The sequence below is a fragment of the Corapipo altera genome, unplaced genomic scaffold, assembly GCF_003945725.1.
Source record: "Corapipo altera isolate COAL_440 unplaced genomic scaffold, ASM394572v1 60935, whole genome shotgun sequence".
NCBI lineage: Eukaryota > Metazoa > Chordata > Aves > Passeriformes > Pipridae > Corapipo > Corapipo altera.
The window spans coordinates 937,556-960,455 of record NW_020885003.1 but is presented as its reverse complement, the minus strand read 5'-3'; the positions used below and the strand labels follow the sequence as shown (position 1 = coordinate 960,455).

At 36.9% G+C, this 22,900-nt stretch overlaps 1 long non-coding RNA gene across 2 annotated transcripts; it reads right to left on the bottom strand.

Annotated features, from left to right (window-relative positions):
• Positions 1 to 1,244: 1,244 nt before the first annotated feature.
• On the bottom strand, positions 1,245 to 22,631 carry LOC113958714. 2 transcript variants are annotated; one of them, XR_003531589.1, is made up of 5 exons: positions 22,510 to 22,631; positions 22,358 to 22,405; positions 20,830 to 20,892; positions 6,925 to 7,002; positions 1,245 to 2,923 (listed from the first exon to the last, which is right to left on the bottom strand). It is a non-coding gene; the product is annotated as an uncharacterized LOC113958714 (long non-coding RNA). The 2 variants fall into 2 exon arrangements; XR_003531588.1 differs by having other exon boundaries at positions 22,358 to 22,574.
• Between the last annotated feature and the right edge of the window lie 269 nt (positions 22,632 to 22,900).

Here is a 22,900-nt window from a genome sequence, read left to right as displayed (position 1 = left end):
AGAATGACAGGACTTCCTGTACTTTCTGCAAATCAGGATGACTCGACAAAAACTGTGTTTACTGTTTTGCAAACAATCCTGGTGTGTGTATACATAAAAGTACCAATAGTAGGTTGACATGTGGATGGCCTGATGGCCTGATCTATGTGTACCAACAGCAGGATGACATGTGTATAGCCTGATATACGTTTACATGAAAGGCACTAATAGAAAGTTGACATGTGTGATGTGTGAAAAGTGTAAATGTTTGCAACCTGTTACAATAAAGTGATTGCAGCCTTCTTGTAATCCTTCCCCTGCTTTGAAAGAAGATTTTATGTCATTCTACCTGTCCCGACTTTAACAGCGACACTTAACTGTTTCTCATCATTTACATATCCTTATCGATGTATGCATATAGATATACTGTTAGTATGAATACAGATATACTACAGATAGATGAAACTGCTTTGTAACCAAAGTTAGCTCTAGTCCAAATACACTGCTGTCTATTGTGTTTCCTACAGTGATATCAGTGGCCATTTGGATCAGATGCTGTATGTGCCTGGTCAGTTTTCTGTGATACAATCAAACTAATTGAACCAAACTCAATCCCTGTGTAAATTCACTCAATGGAATAGACAGTCAGAGCACATGGAATTGCACTTGTTTGGTCTCATGACTGGAAAATTTCAGGGGCAGATCTACATCTGGTATTAATTGGTAGGCCATTGCTTGTGGTTTTTTTTTAAATGCCAGTGTATCTGTTTTCTGTGCTATAATGAAACCAGTATATGTTCTAAACCTTAGAAATGTGTATGTTACTTTTCCACCAATAAAAGTATTTTTAAGAGAGCGCTGTATCAACAATATTTTAAACTGATTACATACACTAGGAAAATGACCTTTTAATCCAGTTTATCAGAGGTGGAAAATGAAACATATTGTGTTTGCCACACACAACCCCACAGTGTCTTCCTAGGATTACTAAAATGGCATCAAGTGTCACATCTGACCCAACCTCTCCACACTCTTGAAGACAAAGTATATGACTACCATTGTCCAGCAAGATATCATTTCCCAGATTCAGGTTTGGCATTCAGGTTATCTTAATAGCTACTGCTTAGCATAGCTACAAAAGGAATCACCTTTTACTTCACCACATATTCCTGAAACAAACCTCAGAAGGCAGATGAAGAACAGATGCAAACCATCAGAAAAGGAGCCCTCCCTTTATTGCAATAAGGAAACAAAGACATCACAGCTACCCTTACAGCTTGCGTATTTATTGAACAAATCCTACTAAAATAGCTAAAATACATTGGGTACTTATAGTGCATTATTAAAGATCACATTGTTACAAAAGCCTGCATTTTCAGCAGTACACAACAACTATACATAAATGCCACGACTGCTGAATATTACTTCTTGCTCTATATACAGCACAACAGACGTATCTAATCTATTGGAAAATAAAAGGTACAAGGAAAGGGATACAGAAGGTGGGGAAGGGAAAGAAATCTAGGAAGTGCAGTGCATGCATTGGTATTTAACAGTCAGAAGCTAAGACAGTTCAGAACAAGGCCTGCCCTGTAAAAGGAAGAGCTAAAAGACAGAATTATATAAAAAATTAAGGTGGGCTTTCAGACTGTGTCTAACACAACAACACTCCATGAGTAGATGGTACTGCTTAGTTTTGTGGTTTGTGTTATTTTGTATTGATAGTAGTCTGGGAGCAAGAACAAAAATGTAAAGTCCACATGTTGACAGGACTGTGGAAATGTACTCTTCCCCTTTAGGACTTCTCCTCCCAGAAATTTGCTGTATTTTTCTTACTATATCCCCTATTTTTTGGATTTGAAGAGGACATTAAAACTTGTCCCTTCTTTTTAAAAGGCTTGTAAGAAAAAAAGACAAAAATCAAGAGACTTTGAGAAGTTGGTGGAAAATTATTGCTCGTCTTTCTCCATAAGGTGGACAGGAGTCAGAAAGGAGATTTTATGTAAATTACAGTTTTGTGATTGCTCCCACTGTAACTGCATGTTTGTGAGTGGACACTGATAGGGAATCAGTTCCTCACTTGTATGCTATAAGTAGTTACTCACCTACAGCACTGAATAAGAAAGCCACACTGAAGACACAAGTAAACAAGTCAGTCCAGTCTAAAGAACAACATTCAGAAAAACAAAGTACCAACACCTTCTCAGAACATGGAAATAAAAAATAACTCCATCAGAGCTACCTTGCCAAGGAGCATATTTAAAGTCCAAAATAGCACCATTCATCAGTGTCTCAAATCCCGTGGCAGCATCACGATCACTTACCACAAGGAAACCATGAGTTTCATACTACTTCTATACATCAAAAGAGTACATGGATAAAATATAGAGATATACAGACAATCAATGAAAATAAACTACTAGGCTTGTTACATCTAAATGAAAAAAGGGGGACTCTCAGCCTCTGCAAGAAGCAGTTCAGGTTGGTGGAAATGGAGAGAGCTGTTAACCGGTTTCATGTGAGCTGTGGAGTTTGAGTAGTGGAAGACATTGTTGTGGTAGAACCAGGCCTGAGGGCCCACCTGTAATGTTTGTAAACATGGATTCACAGTGTGAAATTCTGAGAGCTTTCGCTTGAGTTAGAATGTTAAAAACTAGTTTTTATGGTACACATTTGTCCACTGTTATTCTCTAAAGCAAGGCTCAGAGTCCCATAGTTTCTTCTTACACTTGATGATTTACACAAAAACAATCCCCAAGATATGACACCATGACCTCATCAAACCCATACACCATATGTAATACGAATGGAGAAATAATGTTTAATAAGAGTAGAGGTAATTGATTTTGGTGAAGTGGCGTCCATAGCCATTTACTGGAACCAGGCACTCCCCTTCCACCTCACTTTTCTTGCGATTCACTTCCTTCGAGATGGGGGGATTCCCCTGTGGAGATGAAAAACTGGTATTAGCTGTGCTTCACAGAAATTTGTTTGGTGGAGTCCCCCCTTCTCCTACCCTAAGGTTTACATAATTCCCCAGCTTTAGTTGAGAATTAAACATCTACCAAGCATGACTGAATCACCTATAAATACTGATGTTATAGAGAGCAAAGGATTGCTTGAAAACCAGGCAATTCTTGCACCATCTGAGAAAAACATGTCACTTGAGGATGAATGAGTGTGTCCTAGCAGCCAAAATGCAAGGGTTGAGCCAGGAACCACCCTCCACTGCTGAACAGGGGAATCTGGACATCTATTGCAGCTTGGGAGGCCTCAGCAATCCAAGAAAAGTCACTGGGAAAGAAGCTGTGGAGCAACAACCCCTTCTTGCAGGTCATCCTTACACTACTCCTCGGAATTACTTTACTCATTTTACTCATTTTACTCACTTGGCCCAACCAAGCCATTTCTATGCCCTTAATAACAGCTGAGGCAGCTTAGGTCTAAACCTGCACCAGCAGGTGCTGTGTGTGCAGGAGTTCTGGCACACAGCCGTGGCTGAAAATGAGCAATTATCTGTTCTGCACATGTGAAGCTCAGAAAGCAGACACAGGGTCTCAATGCCGTAATGTAAAACTCAGAGCCATGAATCAACAGATGGCAGGCACCAAGCCCCTTTGGAAATATGGCTCAATACCAACCAGTGTAACCAAAACCTTAATGTTGATGGTATTATCTACCAATATATTCACTTGTTTGCTTGTCTTTTTTGAGCTCCAAGTTCCTTTTTATGGATCCACTTGACCTCCAACCTAAAAACGCATCTTATTTATGAAAGACCATCTTAAGTGAACTTTTTATAGTTTAGACCTCTTATCTTTAAAAACCTTACTGCTTAAGCAGCTAACATATACTAATAAGTCACCTCCCTATATTAATCCATTGAAAAGAGCACACTAAAGACCCTGCAGTGTGTTTCTTGTTCTGAGCAAGTAAGAAGATAATGGGCCATATAAGCCAGCTGCCTCAGACAGACCTTGTTTAACAATACATATTAATTGTGAATATTCAGTCATGCATTTAAGTATGTATTTCAATTTAAGCCTTAGAATGAAGCCTAAAGGCTAAGCGTGTGCCTAAAGTATTTTGCTGATGTTATGCCACTATGGGATCTGAAACAAAAAGAATTTGTTTAACTAGTAATATATTGTAAGTATGGAAAAATAAATTGGTGGGGTTTGTGTTTAACAGATTAGAATTGTAAAGGTGTTTTATTGCTCATATGGCTTTGGACATGTCTGTGACACAAGCAGAATGCTTCTCTTTGTTAAAGGAATTGTTTTCTTCAGGTTTCATTTTTTCTTATCTGAGAGTTGTAAATTTGTGAATTAGAAATTGAGCACATGGCAGTTCCACAATACCAGTAAAGTGCAATTTTCAGCAATTTTGCTTTCCTGGCTCTTCAAAGTCAGAATTTTTGCTGGGACATCCACACTTGCTACCTTTATTGTGCTGGGAATTAAGTCACCCCATGGCTCTCCCACTGCCTTTATCACAGTTTACAGGATAAATTCTGCATTTAGGTAGAAGAAATCCTCATGGGGTTCTGCACTGCACATGGTCAGGAGCAGTTTTCAGGTTGAACACAGAGCAAAATCCCTTGCTCTTGGTGACCTCTTCCTTTGGGGCATCCAGAAATGGAGAAAAAGAGCAGACTTTGGTCAGTACATATGCAGAAGGGCTCTGAAAGCCAGGGAAAGCAGTAGGAGTAGAAATATACTTTTGCTGGAGCCAAACTGGGGACTTTATAAGAATTTCAAAATGAGAAAATAACATTTAAATTTTAGTGACTGCACAAACCTGTTTTCTCACAGGACTCTTCCATCCTCATGATAATATTTTTTTTTTTTTTAATAAATTTGCTACTTGTGCATCATTTACAGGATGTGAGAAGAAAACTAGAAACTTACAGATGCAAACAGGCGCACAGACAAAAGGTCTGGGCAAATTTCCAAAAGCATTGTGTTGGGCAGTTCCTTTTCAGCTGTAAAAACAATCTCAGTCCTGAAATTCTGCCATACAGTCATGAGATAAGAAGTCCCATATGACTCTCTTAGGTCTAGAAATAAATTGCCTTTAAGAACTGTATCCTTTTACATTTGTTGGTTGCATGAAAATAATAATTTTAAAAAAAAACCCAACACTTTTATTTCAAATAATAGTTTTAAAAAATCTATTAATTTTACTTTATTCTTTTAGCAGTTGAGGCCTTTTGATATTGAGTAGGTAAAACTGATCAGCTGAAGGACTGAAAACTTTGTGCAGTTTTCTTCAACAATTTATCCTAATTAATTTTATACAACAGATGAAAAAAAATTTCCAAAGACATACAGATTCTGTCGAAGTTGATACTCTGCTGGAAGCTGGATTGTGCGCAACTAATATTCAAGTTACTTTTGAAGGTCAGCTGTGAATTAAAATTTGGAGCTGGTTCTAAAAGCTGGTCCCTGTACAAGCACATGTCCAATATCTTTTGAAGAATTATATAAGGGGTAGAAAAAAACCACACTGTATTTAAAAAGCAAGAATCCAATGATTGTAAGGGGAAAAAGTGTATAATACCTTTTAAGTAGTTGAGAAACTGTTATCTGTTTACATAAATTTTTATTTTAATCTATGTACAGCACAAAACCACAGCTATTCAGAAATCCTATATAATGCAGCATTGCTACTAACTATGCTGCACATAATTCACAGCTTCATTACTGTGTTTTAGGAGTAACTTTAATGATGAATGAGAACTTAGTAAAGCTGCTAATTTGAAATTTTGAATAAAACCCATCTAGCTAGCACACAGCTGATTCACAAAGTTAGCAAATTCACTTGATGCAAGTATGACCATATACAGCACATACTCTGGCATGGCTATCAGCCTATTCAGCTGAACTTTTGGAATACTGTGGCTGTTAAGAGTGGCAGTACTGCCATATATGTTAGTTTGAAAACTGGCATGCTGGCATATGAGTCTGAAAATAGCAGACTGCAAATAGTCTAGCTATAAATCTTAGAATTTCCTTTACAGAGAAAAAGTGCAGAAAGTACAGTGTTATCCAGATGCAATAACAGCAGAGTTTTGTTGACAGGGAGCTGAAGTCTAGCTAATAACTTAAACTTAATCAAAACAATTTTCCATGTTCTTTCCTCAGTTTACCACGTGATCTCTTCTTTACTTACTTGCTTCTTTTTTTTTCCCACCCCGCATATCTTGAGTCAGTAATGAAAGGGAATATGAAAATAAAACATGTACATTCTGTGGTTCTGAGTAACTGCTATACTTTTGCTATGCAGATTTCATATCATATCCAGTTTCACATTTATGAAGCCAGCAATGGTAACAGAATAAAATCTTATGAATCCTGTCACATCTAAAGATGTGACAAGCCACATCTTCTGCCTGTATGTGGGGGTACTCCTTGTCAAACTCAGATGAAACCTGCCATGCGTTGTATGCTTGTTACTTAACAGGTAAAGCACAAGCAAAAAACTTAACAAAAGATAAACAACACCACATGGTTCCTCCTCCTGCATTGTCACTGACATTTTCATCTGCATTGCTAAGAGAGAATTGCAAAAATTAAGCATTCAAAACTCAGATGTCAAGCCTGTAAAATCATGAGACAGGCTCAAGAAATATGAGCTCTTGAAAATTGTTTTCCTTCTGGTGTGTAGCCAGCAGAAGTCCATGTTTTCTGCAAGCCTGAAGGCTAAAAACATAATTTTAAAATGAAAGCTGAAATCTTCAGTTAACTGCCTGGAACAAGGAGCCAAGGCTTTAAGAAAAACAGAGTAACATAAGACTCATGATGAAATCATGAGAGCTGGCTACTTTCTCAAAGCAGTCATAAAATGAAATCCATTGAAGTTGCAATTTATTTTTTTTTTTCAGAAAACTTTCATCTTAGTAAATTGTTTGTTATATGAAAGAAATTACATAAATAACTTTACCTTTGGAAATCCCCCATCCCCTCCGCTGGTTGGAAAGACTTTCTGGCTTACCCAAGTCATTGACCTTGGTTGATAAACCTGTAGTGACATAAATATATACAAGATCTTACTAACAAAGAGACATTCATTAAATGCAGTAAAGTTGTGTTCATATGACAGATCACATTACTGAAACCAAGTTTAATGTTAGCTGAGCTTGGCCCACAGACCTAGCTGTGTTTAATGCTTAGTACATATTTTTTGTAGCCATGACATCTGTCCCTAGAGCATTACAACTTCACTGTTTATGACAATCTGCATTCAAAAGGCTGTTTGGGGAAAAAAAAAAAGAAAAGTGCACAGGATGCAATGTTTTAAATATCTTTAAAAAATCCTGTATAAGAGGATGTCCATACTTTTAAACTTACTGAGGATATTGCGAGACAACATGCCCATTCTCTTCTTCCAGAAGTCGCTGGTAAAAGGTTATTTAATAAAGTTCATTACCTTTGCTGATGACTGCAGCAGACAAGAGCAACACACCTTTGATAATCCTTTCACAATGAACTGTGAACTAGAACTTTGTAAGATCGTTGAAGAAACTATAATTCTATGTTAGCACCCTGTATTTTGCATGTTAAAAAAAAATCCAACAAATTATAAGATACAATAAAATAGCTGGGAGCAGGATTCAATGTCTATAGAAAAATTTTCCTATGGAAAATGGGTAAGATCCAAAGCTGTCTACTGACTACAGTGGGAGATTAGAGTGAATAAATGCTAAGCTAATGCACCTCAACTTCAGGATGAAGACCAAAACATCCTTCATCTTGGTCTCATGAAACACTGAAGTGGTGAATTGCAAGTTACATAAAATACCGAAGATCTTGAATTCATTTTCCTCCTGGTTCTGTCTCGTGGGCCTTTGGCATTTGGTGAATTGAACTCTTTCTGCACAATATCTGGATGTCTAACTGTCAATATTTTGAGCTGGCTATTAAAAATTACACCATTCAAATTTGTTTGCACTTTAGGAATCAAAACTTGTATTGTCACTTAAATAACTGGTGGACCAGTTTTACTCACCTGCTTACTGCTGCACATATAATGAAACAGGAGGAATGTTTTTATATCTGTGGAGATGCAAGTTCACTATAAGTTGGCACAACTGAACTAGTTGTAGCTTAGAAAAATAATCATAAGATTATTTAAATCATCTTTCCAACAGAAAGTGCTGAATTCTACTGTAAGGCAGAAAACAGAGATGGGCACAGAGCCCAAGGCAATACCTGCTTTCAGACATTCTCCCATGATTTTCTGCAGTACAATCCACAGTGCTTTCTCCCAGTTAAAGCAACAGACTTGATTTCATACCCTAGTTTTCAAGCCAGTTAAGCTCTCTGGGTATGTCTGACATAAAATAATTGATACATAGGATAGGGCACTCTGTGAATTCATCAGTTAATGTTCACACTGAATATTTGAAACACTTGAATAAAAGACACCAAGTAACCTCTGAGTTCTCTAGCTGCTATTTATAATGGCTTATTACCCATTCTGCAAATATGTCTTGGTTTTATTGTGTAGTGGTATTTTTTGTGCGAAAACTCATGGTGGGAAGTAGCAATAGGAATTCAGCTCTACCACAGGACATGCATGTTCAAACCAGCAAAATATACAAAAATGTATATAGGAGGACAGAATAAGCATCAGAATACAGTGTTAGTCATTATGATGGATATGACATTCTATATTTTCCATGGAGCCTGAGATATATTTAGATTAGTCCATAGGCCATGTTATCCCTATTAATAATTTAGTAGGAATAGAATGAGCACTTGAAGTCAAATGACAAAATAAAAATCCTCAACTTAAATTAATAAAAACTTAGAGGAACTGCAGTTTAAGGGTGGGAATGGGACAGGAGGAAAAAGCTGTAAATTGTAAGATAAACTCACAATTATCCTCCAAGGTTAAAAAAATCAAGCAGCAAAACCAAACACCACAATCAAAATACCCTACACAATCCCCTGGTTACCTCTCACAGAAATTTTCTGTAAAGAAAAAAAACCCATAATGTCCCATTTTCTTAATATTTCTTCAAAACATACTGGTGGCCCATACTGGTAGATAACAATCACATGAACATATTCCACATGCAGTAATTGTTCTGCTACAAGTGTACCAAAGTTGTGAATGGGCAGCCAAAGAACTTTAAGTATCTGACTTGGGAGCAATGCTGAAAGAGAATCATGGTTTGGATCCTGACTTAGTGGAGGAAGATTCTGAAATGGAAAAAAAAATGCTGGTATAGGAAAGTCTACTTAAAACTTACTACAATCCACCAGGAAAAAAAAAAAGAAATAAAAACCAAACCATGAGGTCTTGCTGTGCTACATGCTTTATAAATGCAGAAACTACTTAGATGTTCAAATATACTGATAACTGGGATGTTAGAAAAACACAGTAAGAACATTTAGTTAATTACAGCAGCTCAAAACAACTGATAATAATGTTGCAAGATGAGCTATAGGGAGAGGAGAAAGTGCAAAGCAATGTTCCATTACAGAGTAGGATGTAAGGGTTACAATATTCCAGCTGTTAGCATAAAGCAAACACTTCTAAATAAATGTTTCCATTGATACACACCAAATTGTCATTTCTTAGTACTTCCTGTGTGATTATTATGCAAGTTCAGGCTTGGCTTAAAAAAACCAAAACTGTCATGATTCAGAACAGAATTACTGAGCTTTAGGAGGGACTGAAGACTGAAGTTACTGCAAGTCTACACAATGTATAAGAGTCACACTCTGACTCATATTGATGTCCTCAGTATTTGATAATCATTAATTAAAAAGTTAAGCTAGTAAACTTCATCCATAAATTATCAGAGTGGATCATCCCTAAATGTCTGACTAACAGTGTTACCCTGTTGGGATCCTGCCTTCCTGGCAGAACATGTGATATGCAAAACCATTCACTCACAGCTGGAGAAGTAGAGGGGAAAAAACCCACTGATCTGGGAAGAGCTGTTTGAGACTGTTCTACAGCAGCATGCAATTCTGTCTGGAACATTGAGGCCAACTTGAAACTGGGAATGATCTATTAAGATTATATTTTCAATTCTGTGGCCTCCAGTCTCTTGAAATTATATAAATTATAAAATTTAGTGTTAAAGAAAAAGCAAAAGGGAGCAAAATAAATGCCCAGTCTATTTACGAGCTCTTACAGCATCCAGGCTCCAGAACTACTTGCTGATACTTTTTCTTTCAGAAACAGAAGGATCTCCAGAGTCGTCTTTTCTCTTTTACCCAGTAGACTGAGAAACTCCTGCTATTGCAAAGACTGTTTTACCAGCATTTCAAAAATTCAATTCCTATTCTCCCATTTTAAGCCATGTCCTCTTAAAGAGTAGCTGTAGGGGAGCACAATCTTTTACCCAGCTTTAAAACAGACACACAAAATAATTTAACATAGCTGAACTAAATATACTGTATCAGTCACATAAAAATGCTGAAATTAATTTCTTGGTACCCACTCTTCATTCCTAGTCAGTAAGAGCATCTTTCAAACATTCACATAGATTCATCAAGAGGGAAAAGCCCCCAGATTTACAGCATACTAAACTTAGTAAAATGAACATTCTCCTAATAACATTCCTGAAGTTTTTATAGTTATGAAACAATTAAGAAAGCCACTGGAATTACTTTTTCTATATTTCCCACTCATCCCCCCTGGTGGACCACAGCAGAATTCCTGTTATCAAGTCTCATTCAAGGCTTGCAGTGGTATTGAACTGCAGTCAGAGTTTCTTAACTAAAAGTTTATAGAAGACTAACTGCTCTGAGCAAAGTAGTAACCAGCTTTTGTGAAGTTTCAGATAACTTCTTTGTCACATAAACCAATTTTTGAGGGCGGGGGGGGGGGGGGAATGAAAACAAAAATGAAATTATGGCAAGTACACTAGAAATTCATAATTACAAATAAAAGGTACTCTCTAGTAGTTCTGCAGTAGCTTGTAGGAAAAAAAAAAAACAAACAAAAAACAAACAAACAAACAAAAAAACCCAAAACAAAACTATAAGGAAAGGATTTCCTGTATGGATTAGCAGTCACAGAAGGAACAGGGGACTAAAACAAGAGGTGTGTGTGGAAAAGAAGGAAAGAAAGAGGTGTGCTCTTTCTATCTACAGCACTAAAATGACACTTGTGCAGCTGTGAGAACTGTTGCCCTGTGTGTCTGTAGTGCCTAATCCAGAGCAGAGAGAGGCCATCCTCTTACACAGTTCTCCTAAGGATGAGTTGCATAGCCGGAAAGGAATGCTACTCCTCCTTTCTGTACCTGCATTTCTTTCAAGTAGTTAATGAATTTTTGTACCACCATTGCCCTGTGTTGCAATGACACAAATCAATGAAATTGAGCTACTTGAGGAACATTTGTAAATTATTTCCTTTGTGGCTGGTCTTAGCATCACTGAAAGTGTCCAGAAGATTTTCTTTCCAAATTAAGACACAATGTAATTTCTGTTTTGAAAAATTGTGACATAGTTGCCTGTGAAGTTTAAACAGTTATAACTTTTCCTTTTAAAAAAAAAAAGTTTCTTAGTTACCAGGTGGTTAGAGCTGTATATCTACTTTCCCCAGTACATCCTACCATGAAGTTCTCAATTCCCACAAATGCCTCCCACTGCAGTAAAAAGTTCTCTTTGTAACCAAGGTCCCACAATCACAATCTAAATGCATAAACAGACAATTTTACTGCATCATGGCTTAAGCACCAAATCGATAGTTTTGTTAATGAAAACCTCACTAACTAATTTTAAACAAAACTGAAAGGAATTCTTTTGCTGGAAACAATGCCTTCCTTCTAGTGCTCCCATCTTCAGTAGTTTATTTTTAACACTGCGAGGAGAACATTATGAAAGCATATAATATAAATGTTCACATGTTCCAAACCTAGCACACAAGATTTAATACCTACAGCTGAATGGTCCCTGCTTCTTGAGAGTTTAGTTGGGTGGCAGTGTGCTCTCAGACACTTTTTATTATCTGAACTTTCTGCAGAGGGTAATGATAAGGCCACATCAAGAGTGCTCATCATTACTCCTTGTTTCAAAGAGTCCTCGAAGTTTTGATGAACCTTTGTTGTACTGAAGAAGCTGCACACATGATCAAATGGGATAATGCTATTGTGATAAGCTGACTGAAAAAGGCTCAGTGAGGAAGCTTTCCATGTTGAAACATCAAAACCCACAACCTGCCCAAGTTAAAATGCAAGTTAAATACCTTAGTTTAATTAGTTTAAAATGCTGTGGTTTAACAGGTGTGAGGACTGTCAATTTTGCGAACTTGTTTGCTTTTTTGACTGGCTCTGCACCACAAGTGTGAACCTGCTGTTGAGGTGCAGTGGTAGTTACCCCAAATAATCTGATTTCATGTTTCCAATGCACTGGCAGAGCAGCAAGTTTTTCTGTCATCCCTGTTTTCCAAATCAGCACCATGAACATTAAAAAATCAATGGGTGAAAAAAAAAATAATTTACAAGTATTTCAGTTGGTTAATTCCAGAGTAAAGAAAGTTATATAAATGGATTGAGAGAACTAATGAAGAATTATATGATGATCCTCCATCTGGATGGGATTGTTCCAAGTGTCCCACCTTTTTGGTGAGACTTTACCTGTCATTACAGTGATAATTAATACTTGGCATCAGCAGAATGTGACAGGACAACTGTACACCTGAATTTGCCTTGGACTTCTCTGCATCAGCATCCTCTGATGTCTTTGCCTTTTCATGGGGAAAATATTAGTGCTGCTTTTTATTCCTCCCCATTTGATGACTCAAACTCACAACCACATAGAGATGAAAAGACCTAAATGAGACAAGTATGCTTTTCCTTGCATCCCCCTCTCCACACTGCACATGAATTAAAAAGTTTATTCATTAGGGGTTTTTTTGCAATCCTTGTTCATCACTTCTGCAATTTTTGTCAATTTCACAAAATAGAGTGTCATTTGCTTCTTCCCTACACAGCATAAGTAAGTGACCTTGGAGGTAGCTTTTCTAGATTTTAGTGAAAAAACTTCTCATTTAAACCAGTCTTCATCTATCATTTATTTCATTGTTCTTAAGTTCTCTATTTTTCCATTTACACTGAAGTGTCTGTTTGTATGTAGTGTCCTACCTTGGGTCATCTGTATCAGCTTGTTCAAAGAATTCACTCCTGTCCTCATCCATCTTATACAAGTTGCATCTTTTATATATGTACTTTGAGCATCTCATGTCATAAAAAAGAAAATTGTCTGAGGGACTGTGCAAAATTTTCTAAATCATGCTTCTAAGACTAATGGGCTCTACTGCTGCAGGAAAGGATGTTGGGTAGATAGTGTAGAACTCTGAACTTCAGTGTTCAGAGCAAGCACATTTTCCACATGTCTTACATGACCACTGGTCTCCAAAACTGGGTGAGTATGGTGCTGAGGAGGGGGACAACACAAGCTGATCAAGCTTGTATGTGGAGTCAGTAGACTTCTGCCCAATTCTTTATCTGGTAAGAACCCTAAGCTGAAATTTTAGCTGTCTTCTGGCATACATGATTGAATGAGATTAATTATAGAAAACACTTTCTAATTTTCCCTGGAGAGGAATCCATCCCACACTGCCTGAACGTAATGCAATTTTTAGGTAGAGAAATCAATTTGCAATAGTCAGGATGAATCTGGCTTCTGTGCTACAAGTACTGTCATTCTGCTTTTTTATTTCATTAATATGCAAAAATCATTGCAAAGCACTGTTAATGTTTATCATGCATGCAAAGAATAAGAGAAAAAAAAATCAAACATTATATTGTGAACACCGTCATAAATGCTCCTCTAAATTCTGACTGAATTAATGAATTTTAAAGATACTGATTACCAGAGTATTGCACTCCTTGGAAGAGAAGGAAATGCATTTATTTCAGAACAAAAATAATAAATAAATTTATATTATATGGAAAGTTCCATGAAGCAATAAAATGGCTGCAAATCACTTTATTCCTCTGTTAAATTTCTGTGTATGTACTCTGAGATCATAAAACATCACAGAAATTATAATAAGAAAATGAGAGCCCTCCAGAAAACTGAACTCAGAGCCCAATACAATTCATCGTATTTCATTTGTTTGCCTCTGTACTACAGTAGTCCTTTTTGTTGTTTCACTTAACATTCAACACACAGAAAAACAATAATAACAAGGCTGAGAATTAAAACAATGTTCAAGTTCTCGGTCAATTGCATAGGAGTCTGTAATTTGCTCTTCAAGGGCAATAAGGTAGAGTTTAATTAGTGGTAGAGTTTAATTAGTAACTATTTGCATCTACACCTAATGGTGACTGCAGAACAAGTCTCTTGCTATAAAACCAGGTGAACACACAGCATGGCAGCAAAATGCTGGACCAAAGGCTGCATAGTTAAATTTTTCAGTAGTTTCCTATTCAACATTGACAAATTACTTGAGCAACAGAGGAGGAAGAAAAAGAACATGGTCACAGGCAGAGCAAAAGGTTCATTTAGTCCAGTCTCCTCACTCCATTGAGTTTTAATCTTAATAGAAAGACCACAAAAAAGGCCATTAGGTGGTCCTGAAGAAAGAATAAGAACAGTCAGGCCAGAATAATGCTTCTCCTGTGTGCCCTCTCAGATCTAGCCCTGCAGTTTTGGGGTACACAAAATGTATACACCAAGCAGACTCAGAAGTGCTTCCTTTTTTAATTTCCTATAAATTTTCTAAATTAATGGCCTGAATACTGTAGCTTACAGAAGACTCAATAGACTGTTTTGGACTGAAACTGCTTTTCTCACACATACCAGAAGGATAACCAGAAATCCAAAAAGTGATGCTGTTCCCCAAGCAGTGGCAAGCTCGCTGCCTCTGCCTCTGAGATGCCAGCCCCTTGACCAAGCAGCATGTTTCAGGCCAGCGTTAGAAGCCCCAGCAGCGCTCTTGGAAATGAGAGACAGAATCACATTGTACAGCCAGTACTTACCTCATTAAAAGGGTTGTAATGACCACAGATGATTGTAACCAGTGCTTGAAAGCATTATGGCACATTTACCTGAAGTCTCCATATTATCAGCCTCTAGTACCATCTAATGGAACTAAGTGCTACTCCAGATACAAAACTACAAAGTGTATCATGTGTGCACTGTAGGCTGAAAGTAACAAAATATCTGTGGATTCTGGGACTTGTATAACAGAAACACACAGGGAAAGAACTTTTGCTGCCAAGTATTCTTTCTGGGGTTTTCCAAGTTGCCTTATACAATTACTTAGCTCAGAAATTAAGGGTAAGGACACATACCAACATTTCCACAGGATTTTCTTTTGCCAGCAGGAACAGAGTTATGTAAACTCATATTCTTTTATGACGGAAATTTAGGTACAGTCATGTTAAAATGAAGAAGGAAAATTTGTTCCTCTCTAACCTGGCCTTTCTGACTAACTCTGTGGTGCCAGTGTGTGCCTTCTAAACATCAGTGCTGGAAGAGTTCAGTTCTTTCTGACAATGTACATGTTAAGCCAAGGCTTAAAACGCACAAATTTCTTGTTACTTTTTTTCAACTTGCTCCCACATAAATATGCTAAGCTAGTAGACAGACAATCAGATTAGTGTTAACAAAATTGATCCACAGACACTTCTTCCTGTAGGATGAGAAAATCCTACTTATTCTGAGGGTGTGGGGGGGGGTTGTGTGTTTGGTTTTTTTTCTTTTTTTTTGTTAGGTTGGTTTTGTTTGGTTTTGGTTTTGTTCTTTTTCGGTTTGAGGGTTTTTTTTAATGCAGTATTTACAGAAGGAAACATCAGGAATCCTCCCAGCAACATGTACATAGGGATTCATTCAGTAATGCTGCTGTGAATTTGCCAGATCAGAAGTGCAAATTGAATTGCATTTAACACTAAAACAGTGACTCATACTATCATTCTACATTCAACATTTGAAAATAACATTTTTTGCACCTTTCTAGATCACACCCTCAACCAATGTGGTTTAATGAGGTGAAAAAATATTTGAAATAAAACCAAAATACAAATAGTTAAAATATTTTTTATTAAACTATCCTGTGATGGCCTTAGATCCCAAGTCTTAAAAATCAATGTCATAACTGTAGTGTTACAAGGTATATATATTAATTCTTATTTCTGATTTTCCAAGATTTCAGCCTTAGAGAAAAGAGTTAGTAAAGCTTTTTCCTGGATCTAGTATTCCCATTCTACGTGTCAACACAGTTCTGTTCAAATAAAGTACGCTGGGGCATAGTTATAAAATTTTAGCACCCAGTGTGTAAATGTTTGTGACTGAGTAGAAACATGTATATACAAGTTTTTTGTCTTTTAATGTACATATGAGCTGTACCACAGAACTATCCCTACTATCTATAGCTTTGGGCAAACATTACTTCTTTTTAAGCCCTTCTTTTCTACTCATAATCAACTAAAATTGTGTTTCCTGCTCAGTTCAACAGGTGACTTGATAGAAGTTTTGTAAAAATCATTTTGTATTTCTGCTTATAAATTTTGTAAGCTGGAAAGCTTTAATTCCCTTAAACTTTTCAGGAATCAAGTAACACTGAGCACACTGTACACAATGTATTCTTCACGCACAATACATAAGCATAATAAAAAAGCACAATATACACATTCAGATGGCCAAAACTGCTAGCTTTCACCTCCAATCAAATTTTCTCAACCAAATTCTACCCATGTTACACATGAACAGAAGAGGGTCTGATACAGTTCTACAGGTTCTATGCAGCTCTGAACTACCATAAAAGAGATTCCAGTTCCTGTGCCAGGTTTGGTAATAATCAACAAAGTATGAGTTTTTTCACACCAGACCAAGAACTGCATTTGTCCAGTGTGTGTCGTGTGTGTCTAGAGACATAATGTCTCATTCTAGTATCTTGCTCTTTTTAATTTTTTTCCTCAGAGCATATAAAAGGTTCCAAATAATGCCTCTGCCAGACTGATTCTAAGCTCCATTCTCCACAGATAACCCTAGAGTTATGAAGAGTTGTTCTAACCAAGGTGGAATCATTTCATAGGCCCAGAAATTTATGAAATGTAAAAGACATCTGCATGTAACTCCCAGGAAAAGAGGTTTGTATTGACTAAACTGGGATGAAATCTTAAACACAGACTTTCTTACATACATATCTTCATCTAACTTAAATTTTGTTATGAATTTCCCTGTAAACCCTCTACCCCCTTCTGAAGAAAAAAAAAAATTAAAGAAATTATGATTCTTTTCAACCAAATGCAGGTTGTCACTTCTTTCTCTCTGACTTAATGAAGAAGAGCTTTTCTTCCAACTGTTTTCACTCTGAAAGGTCATCATCCCATATTTCTCTTTTTTCCACAAGTAAAACTATAAAATGCAGAGAATGTAAACAACAGAATAACCTCAGAACAGATGCAGTTCATACAAGAATATACTATGGGAAGCATTCGGCCCAAATGACCTACTTCTGGGGCCTTTTTGCTTTGGGATGACACAGCTACACTGCACAACACCTAGCCTGGAGATTCCAGATCATTGGTGACTAAGAAAAAAGTCATCTAATGGTAATCATCTAATGGTGGAAAGTCAGAATTAAATTAATGATCTGCTCTAGGTTATCTTTTGTTTATTTTCAGGTAGGTCAAAATTAAATTATTAAGGATCTGTTGACTGATACACATTTTTTTTAGTATTGTCGGTTTAAATTCCTTAGCACATGCAAGGCAAACCCTCAAAACCGAACCTGAAATCCAGAAATGAACCACAACGTGAGATGAAAAAAACACACCTAAGTGCTTTAGAAGCAAACAAACAGCCCCCTTCGTCAAGTGTCTAAACTGATGGTATGATTTCTTTCTTTAAAAACAATCATTTACCATTAATAAATAACAAAAAACCCCCACCACAAACAGTAACCTGTCTCTGGTTATGCTAAGAGCCTTCTTTGAGGTCAGAGAAAACTGGAATTAAGACTTCCTTACTCTCTGAAAAGTTCCTTTATTTCAATGGTTGGATCACTTGGGGAAGAAAAAATTTTTTAAATTATTCTTTTTTCTTCTTTTTTAGTTAGAGTCTGTTTTTCCACTTTAATTTGCACTCAATTTTTAGTTTATATTTTATGTCATTCAGCAATTCCCATGAAGGTGGTGTACAGAAATTCTAGCATTTCAGATGGAAATAAGCACTTAAATACCTCAGGATTTCATGCATTGCACATAAATATAAAAGACTCTTTCTCCCTTAAGGTAGACACTTATGGAAATATATGCACAGGTTAGAACAGATCCTCAAATGGCAGGTGTTCTTGTGTAAGATGGCTCAAAATGTCCATGAATTAATATTATAAGAAGGCAATAAAGTACAGTCTTTCACCTATTTCTCTTTAAATTCATGATGTTATTATTATACAGCTCCAAGAAAGATTGATTAATTAATCAGGAATGAGGAAATTCTAATTCCAAGTCTAGAAAAAGAAGCAGCATTGGAAACTAGTCTGTTAAATTGTTTGCTTTTACTTGCAAACTGTTTAAGAAACATTTTTTGGAAAAAGAACATTAAGAAACAGTAAGACTGCACTTAAAGCAAGAATTCATTTGTTCTCACTTACCAAGTTCATTGGAGTCCTATACTCCCAATTTTAACTGTAAGCTTAACTAAATAACTAATGAATTTCCAGTTTAGCAAAGAAATAAGCAAGCCATTTTCCCCCATTTTTAAAGGTTTATCACAGTCTGGTGAATCCAACAGCTGAATTTTCACTGACCAGTGAGAGCAGAACAGAGCCTTTGCATATGCTGTGATATTAAAAACAAAGTAAACACTTTTACCATTACATCTTTCAGCACAGACAGTGTTGATATGTGAAGAAGAATATTTTCTGCAAATTAGTGTGGCTAGGGAGATATTTGCAATTAATACAAGAAATATGCCAAAGACAAGTGTGTCCATTACTGCAAGAAAAGTATGTCAGTGGTCTGGTTTAGAATTGCATTCAGTGTTAGTGTGCCGGAAGTGAAGGAAAGGGAAAAAGAGGTGGTGGTAGGAGAAGAGATTCTGCCTAGTATCACATCTTAAGCAACCTTGCAATTTGGGGCAAAACCTAATCTTTCTTACATTTTAATTCTGATCACAAAAAAGAAGTTGAACTAGGACTTTTCTCGACAAATAAAAAACTTTTAGAAACAGCTAAATGAGATTTTTATTTATGTTACACTGCAAAACAAACAATGGGACTAGACAGGTGGGTAACAACATTTTATTTTTTGCATTTGGATAGTTCTAATTAGTATTTTATGTTCTAGTCCAGAGACTGGTTTAACAAAACTTATTTCATTGACTATTACAGGAACCTTGCTAGATTTATAGAACTATCTGCTGGTAAAAATCAGCAGCTATTTTATGTCTAACTAGATTTAAAATAATCTTTTGTTCCATAGATAGGCATATATTGCGCATAGCAGCCTGCATAGCATCTAAAAATGTGGTTGATTGTCACCTTGGTGTTGGTAGGAAAACAGTTGCCTTATCCAATATTCCACAGTTGTGTGTGAACAACATGTATTTTAACATGATTTCTATTCACAGTTTAAGTGAATAATTTCCCTTTTAATTCCCCACCCCATCTATTCATTTATACACAGATGAGCAAAGCAATTTGATGAAAGTAGGTTCCAGAACAGACTAAAACTCCAGAATTTGCAAGTTTATTTTTGCAGAGAGAAATTATATAAAACAAGGAGCCAAAAACAAAAGCAAAGCCTTTATAACAGAGTATGTATTTGCTTATTTTAATAATCCCCTCTCCCCCAAATTGAAACAACCCCAGAACCAGACAGGATAATATTAATGCAATTAATTCAACCCAATCCTAATAAGAGTATGTCCCTGAGAACCTCACATTTTGGAAAATATTCTGTGTTAATGTATATCCTATGCAATGATACTTCAAGCATTTCTCCATACAAATTTACAGGTGTTTGGCCACCATATTATCACGTAGCGCCCCAAACACATCACATTTATGTCAGGACGTGTTTTGAGATATGCTCCAAGCAATAGTTGCATCTTCAATCAAGAATGCTACATGATAACAAATCATCTAAACTAAATCTGCCTATTTTGAGCCCTTTTTCTGCAAAAAAAATATTATCTTTGTCCTGCTGATGCTGAGACAGGCCTTTGCAGAGAATACCATATTTAGATGTATAATGTTTCATCCTTAAAATTGGTTGTCTGTCAGCAGCAGTATCTCAGAGTTCAACATATGAGCTTTTATCACTAAAGACAAACACAATTAACACTGAAGGAAACGGGTTACTGTTCAATAAATACATTCCAACCAAGTGCCTGTAAATTCAGTCAGGTTTGAGGCCTAGCCATTTTTTTCTGAAAGAGATCTGTGTCACAAAGAAATGCTAACCTTCTGAAAACATTACCAAATAAGAAAATTTAATTTGCCTCTTAAGTACTTCCCTGAAACACTAACATTAAATATGGTTCATTTACTCAGTGCAATGACCTATTTATTTCTTTTTTGGAAGGAAGGTGTCAGAGTTGACATTATTGGACATTGTTTTGTCTGCATATATTGCTACATGTGTTATGATGTGTATTTTTCACAGTAACCTAAACATTTCTTGTTTCAATTAAATAAGCTTTACTGCACAAAGAAGGATTTCAGATTTTTATTCAAAGGTTGTAAGAAAATAAAAGATCCAACATAAGGAGGTTTTCAGAGTACATCAGTTATTGTATGGCAAATCCCCATAGCCTCAAAAAGTATGTCTTATAAAAGTCATATTTATAAATGTGTATTGGGAACAGGGACATAGTGTTTGTATTTATACAAAAAAAAAATTGATTCTGTGCTAAAGCAACTGATTCTTACCATTTTTAGATTCTGTTAAGTCTTGGGATTGCAGTTTCTCTCAAGTAGCACAAGGAGAACAATCTGAAAGCAATTTTAAAAAAATTAAAAATGGAAAAAAAAAAGTAACTCCAACAGTCACCATATTTAATAAGTATTTTTTTTCCAGCCTAACAGTGAATGAACCAAGTATTAACTTCAGTAGTTAAGATTAAAGTCATGCAAATTATTCTAACCACATAAGTGGTTATGTATCATGCGTTTCTGCACTTCAGTGGTCTGTAGGCTTAAATATAGGACAAAGGAATCCCTGGTACCTGGATTTGCAGAACTCTATGCTATTCTTAGCACTCAGTACATTTCTGAAGAGCAGTATACCTAATGGCTAACACAGGCAAAAATCAGTCAAGAGGACAAAAAGCTGTCATTGTATGCTTACAGTAATTGCGGTCCATTGTTCCCAGGCGTACTACAAAGTGTGGGTTTTTGTAATCAAGGAACAAGTATAACACAATGTAACGGCCCAGAGACTATGTATTTTTGGAAATGGCACTGCATTACATAACCTCCAGTTTTCTCCCTCTCTCTCTGTTCCACAACCGCCCTTTATTTTAAACAGGGAGAGAAAAAAGAGTAGATCCTACCTCATTTACCTTAAATTATCACTCTCTTAATTGACCGAATTTGTAGCATACCTCCTTTATCAGTTGTCTCATAATGACAAAAAATTTAAGTCCTCTTCTGTTGATTATATATTTCTTACCTTTAGCATGTATGTATGAAATGTAATTAGGTATGAGTCATATGTGTACACAAACACACACATACATACTGGATTAAAAACTGCAAACTCTTATATCCATAAATGTACATAGAAACGTTTGAAAGAAAGCAGCACATCATTACATGTTCAGCAAAATATGGTTTGTTTTGGTTTTGTTTGTTTTTTGTTTTTTTTCTCAAAAGAACCACCCAAAATTTAACTGCTGCACATGCAAAAACACAGAAGGCTGTTGCAAGAATGACTGCTTTCTAAAAATAAACCCCGGCAGCCTGAGAGGAATCTAGTGTCAAGTCGGAGAAGAGGGAGATTCTTTTCACAAGGGAGAAGAAAGGAGATGATAAACCTATCCTAGAGCCTTGCATGCATGCTAACAAAGCCAAGTGCATTAGGTTCAAAAATACGTTTTGGTGTTTGCAGAGTGCAAAAGCGAGAAAAAAGGAAAACATTATAGAAAATCACTGCTCATTTCCCCTTGCATGTGTGCGGAAAAATCCACAGCCTAGAAATCCAGCCTTAAAGCACAAAGACAAAGAGTTAAAGACATATACTGCACGTTTTCTCATCTGCTTTTAAAAAGACTGTTTGGAAATGTGCGCGGAGAGGGGAAAGCCAAGCTGCAGCAAAGTCCGGCTAAGGACAAAAAGAAATGAAAAGAAACAGAAAGACGCAGAGAGAGGAAGGGGGGAAGGGCAGGGGGGCAGGGAAAGAGAGAGGGGATTAATTTAAAAAAATAAAATTCTGTGGATTGGAATTGCATATACTTACAGACAAAAGCCCCCGGTCCCTGCTCACTTTCTGTCCTTTCTACAAGATCTGAAACACAAATGTGGATTTAAAAAGGGCAGCATGCTACAGAAGGGAATTTATAGTTGGGGGAGTGGAGAGAGGGTAGGGGGTGTGGGTAAGAATGACTGCACCTCTTCCAAAGTGCAGCCTCGGAGAAAAAAAGAGAAAAGGGGTGGGGGTGGCTGGGGGAAAGTCTCTCTCTCTCTCTCTCTCTCTCTCTCTCTCTCTCTCTCTCTCTCTCCCTCCCTCCCTCTCCCTCTCCCTCTCCCTCTCCCTTTCCCTTTCCCTTTCCCTCTCCCTCTCTCTCTCGGGCTGGGTTTTGCTTGCCAGGGCTGGTTATACTGAACAATGAGCTAATTCTGATGGTAGCTGGCCAGCTGCCAGCTCCATTCCCCCCCACACACACACCGCCTTACACATACACACTCCCCCTGCCCGCCCGCCCGCCCGCCTCCCCCCGCACGCTGCTGCAGCGCCAGACTGCTTAGTCTGCAATAATCCGCAGCCCCGCGGCCCGCCCTT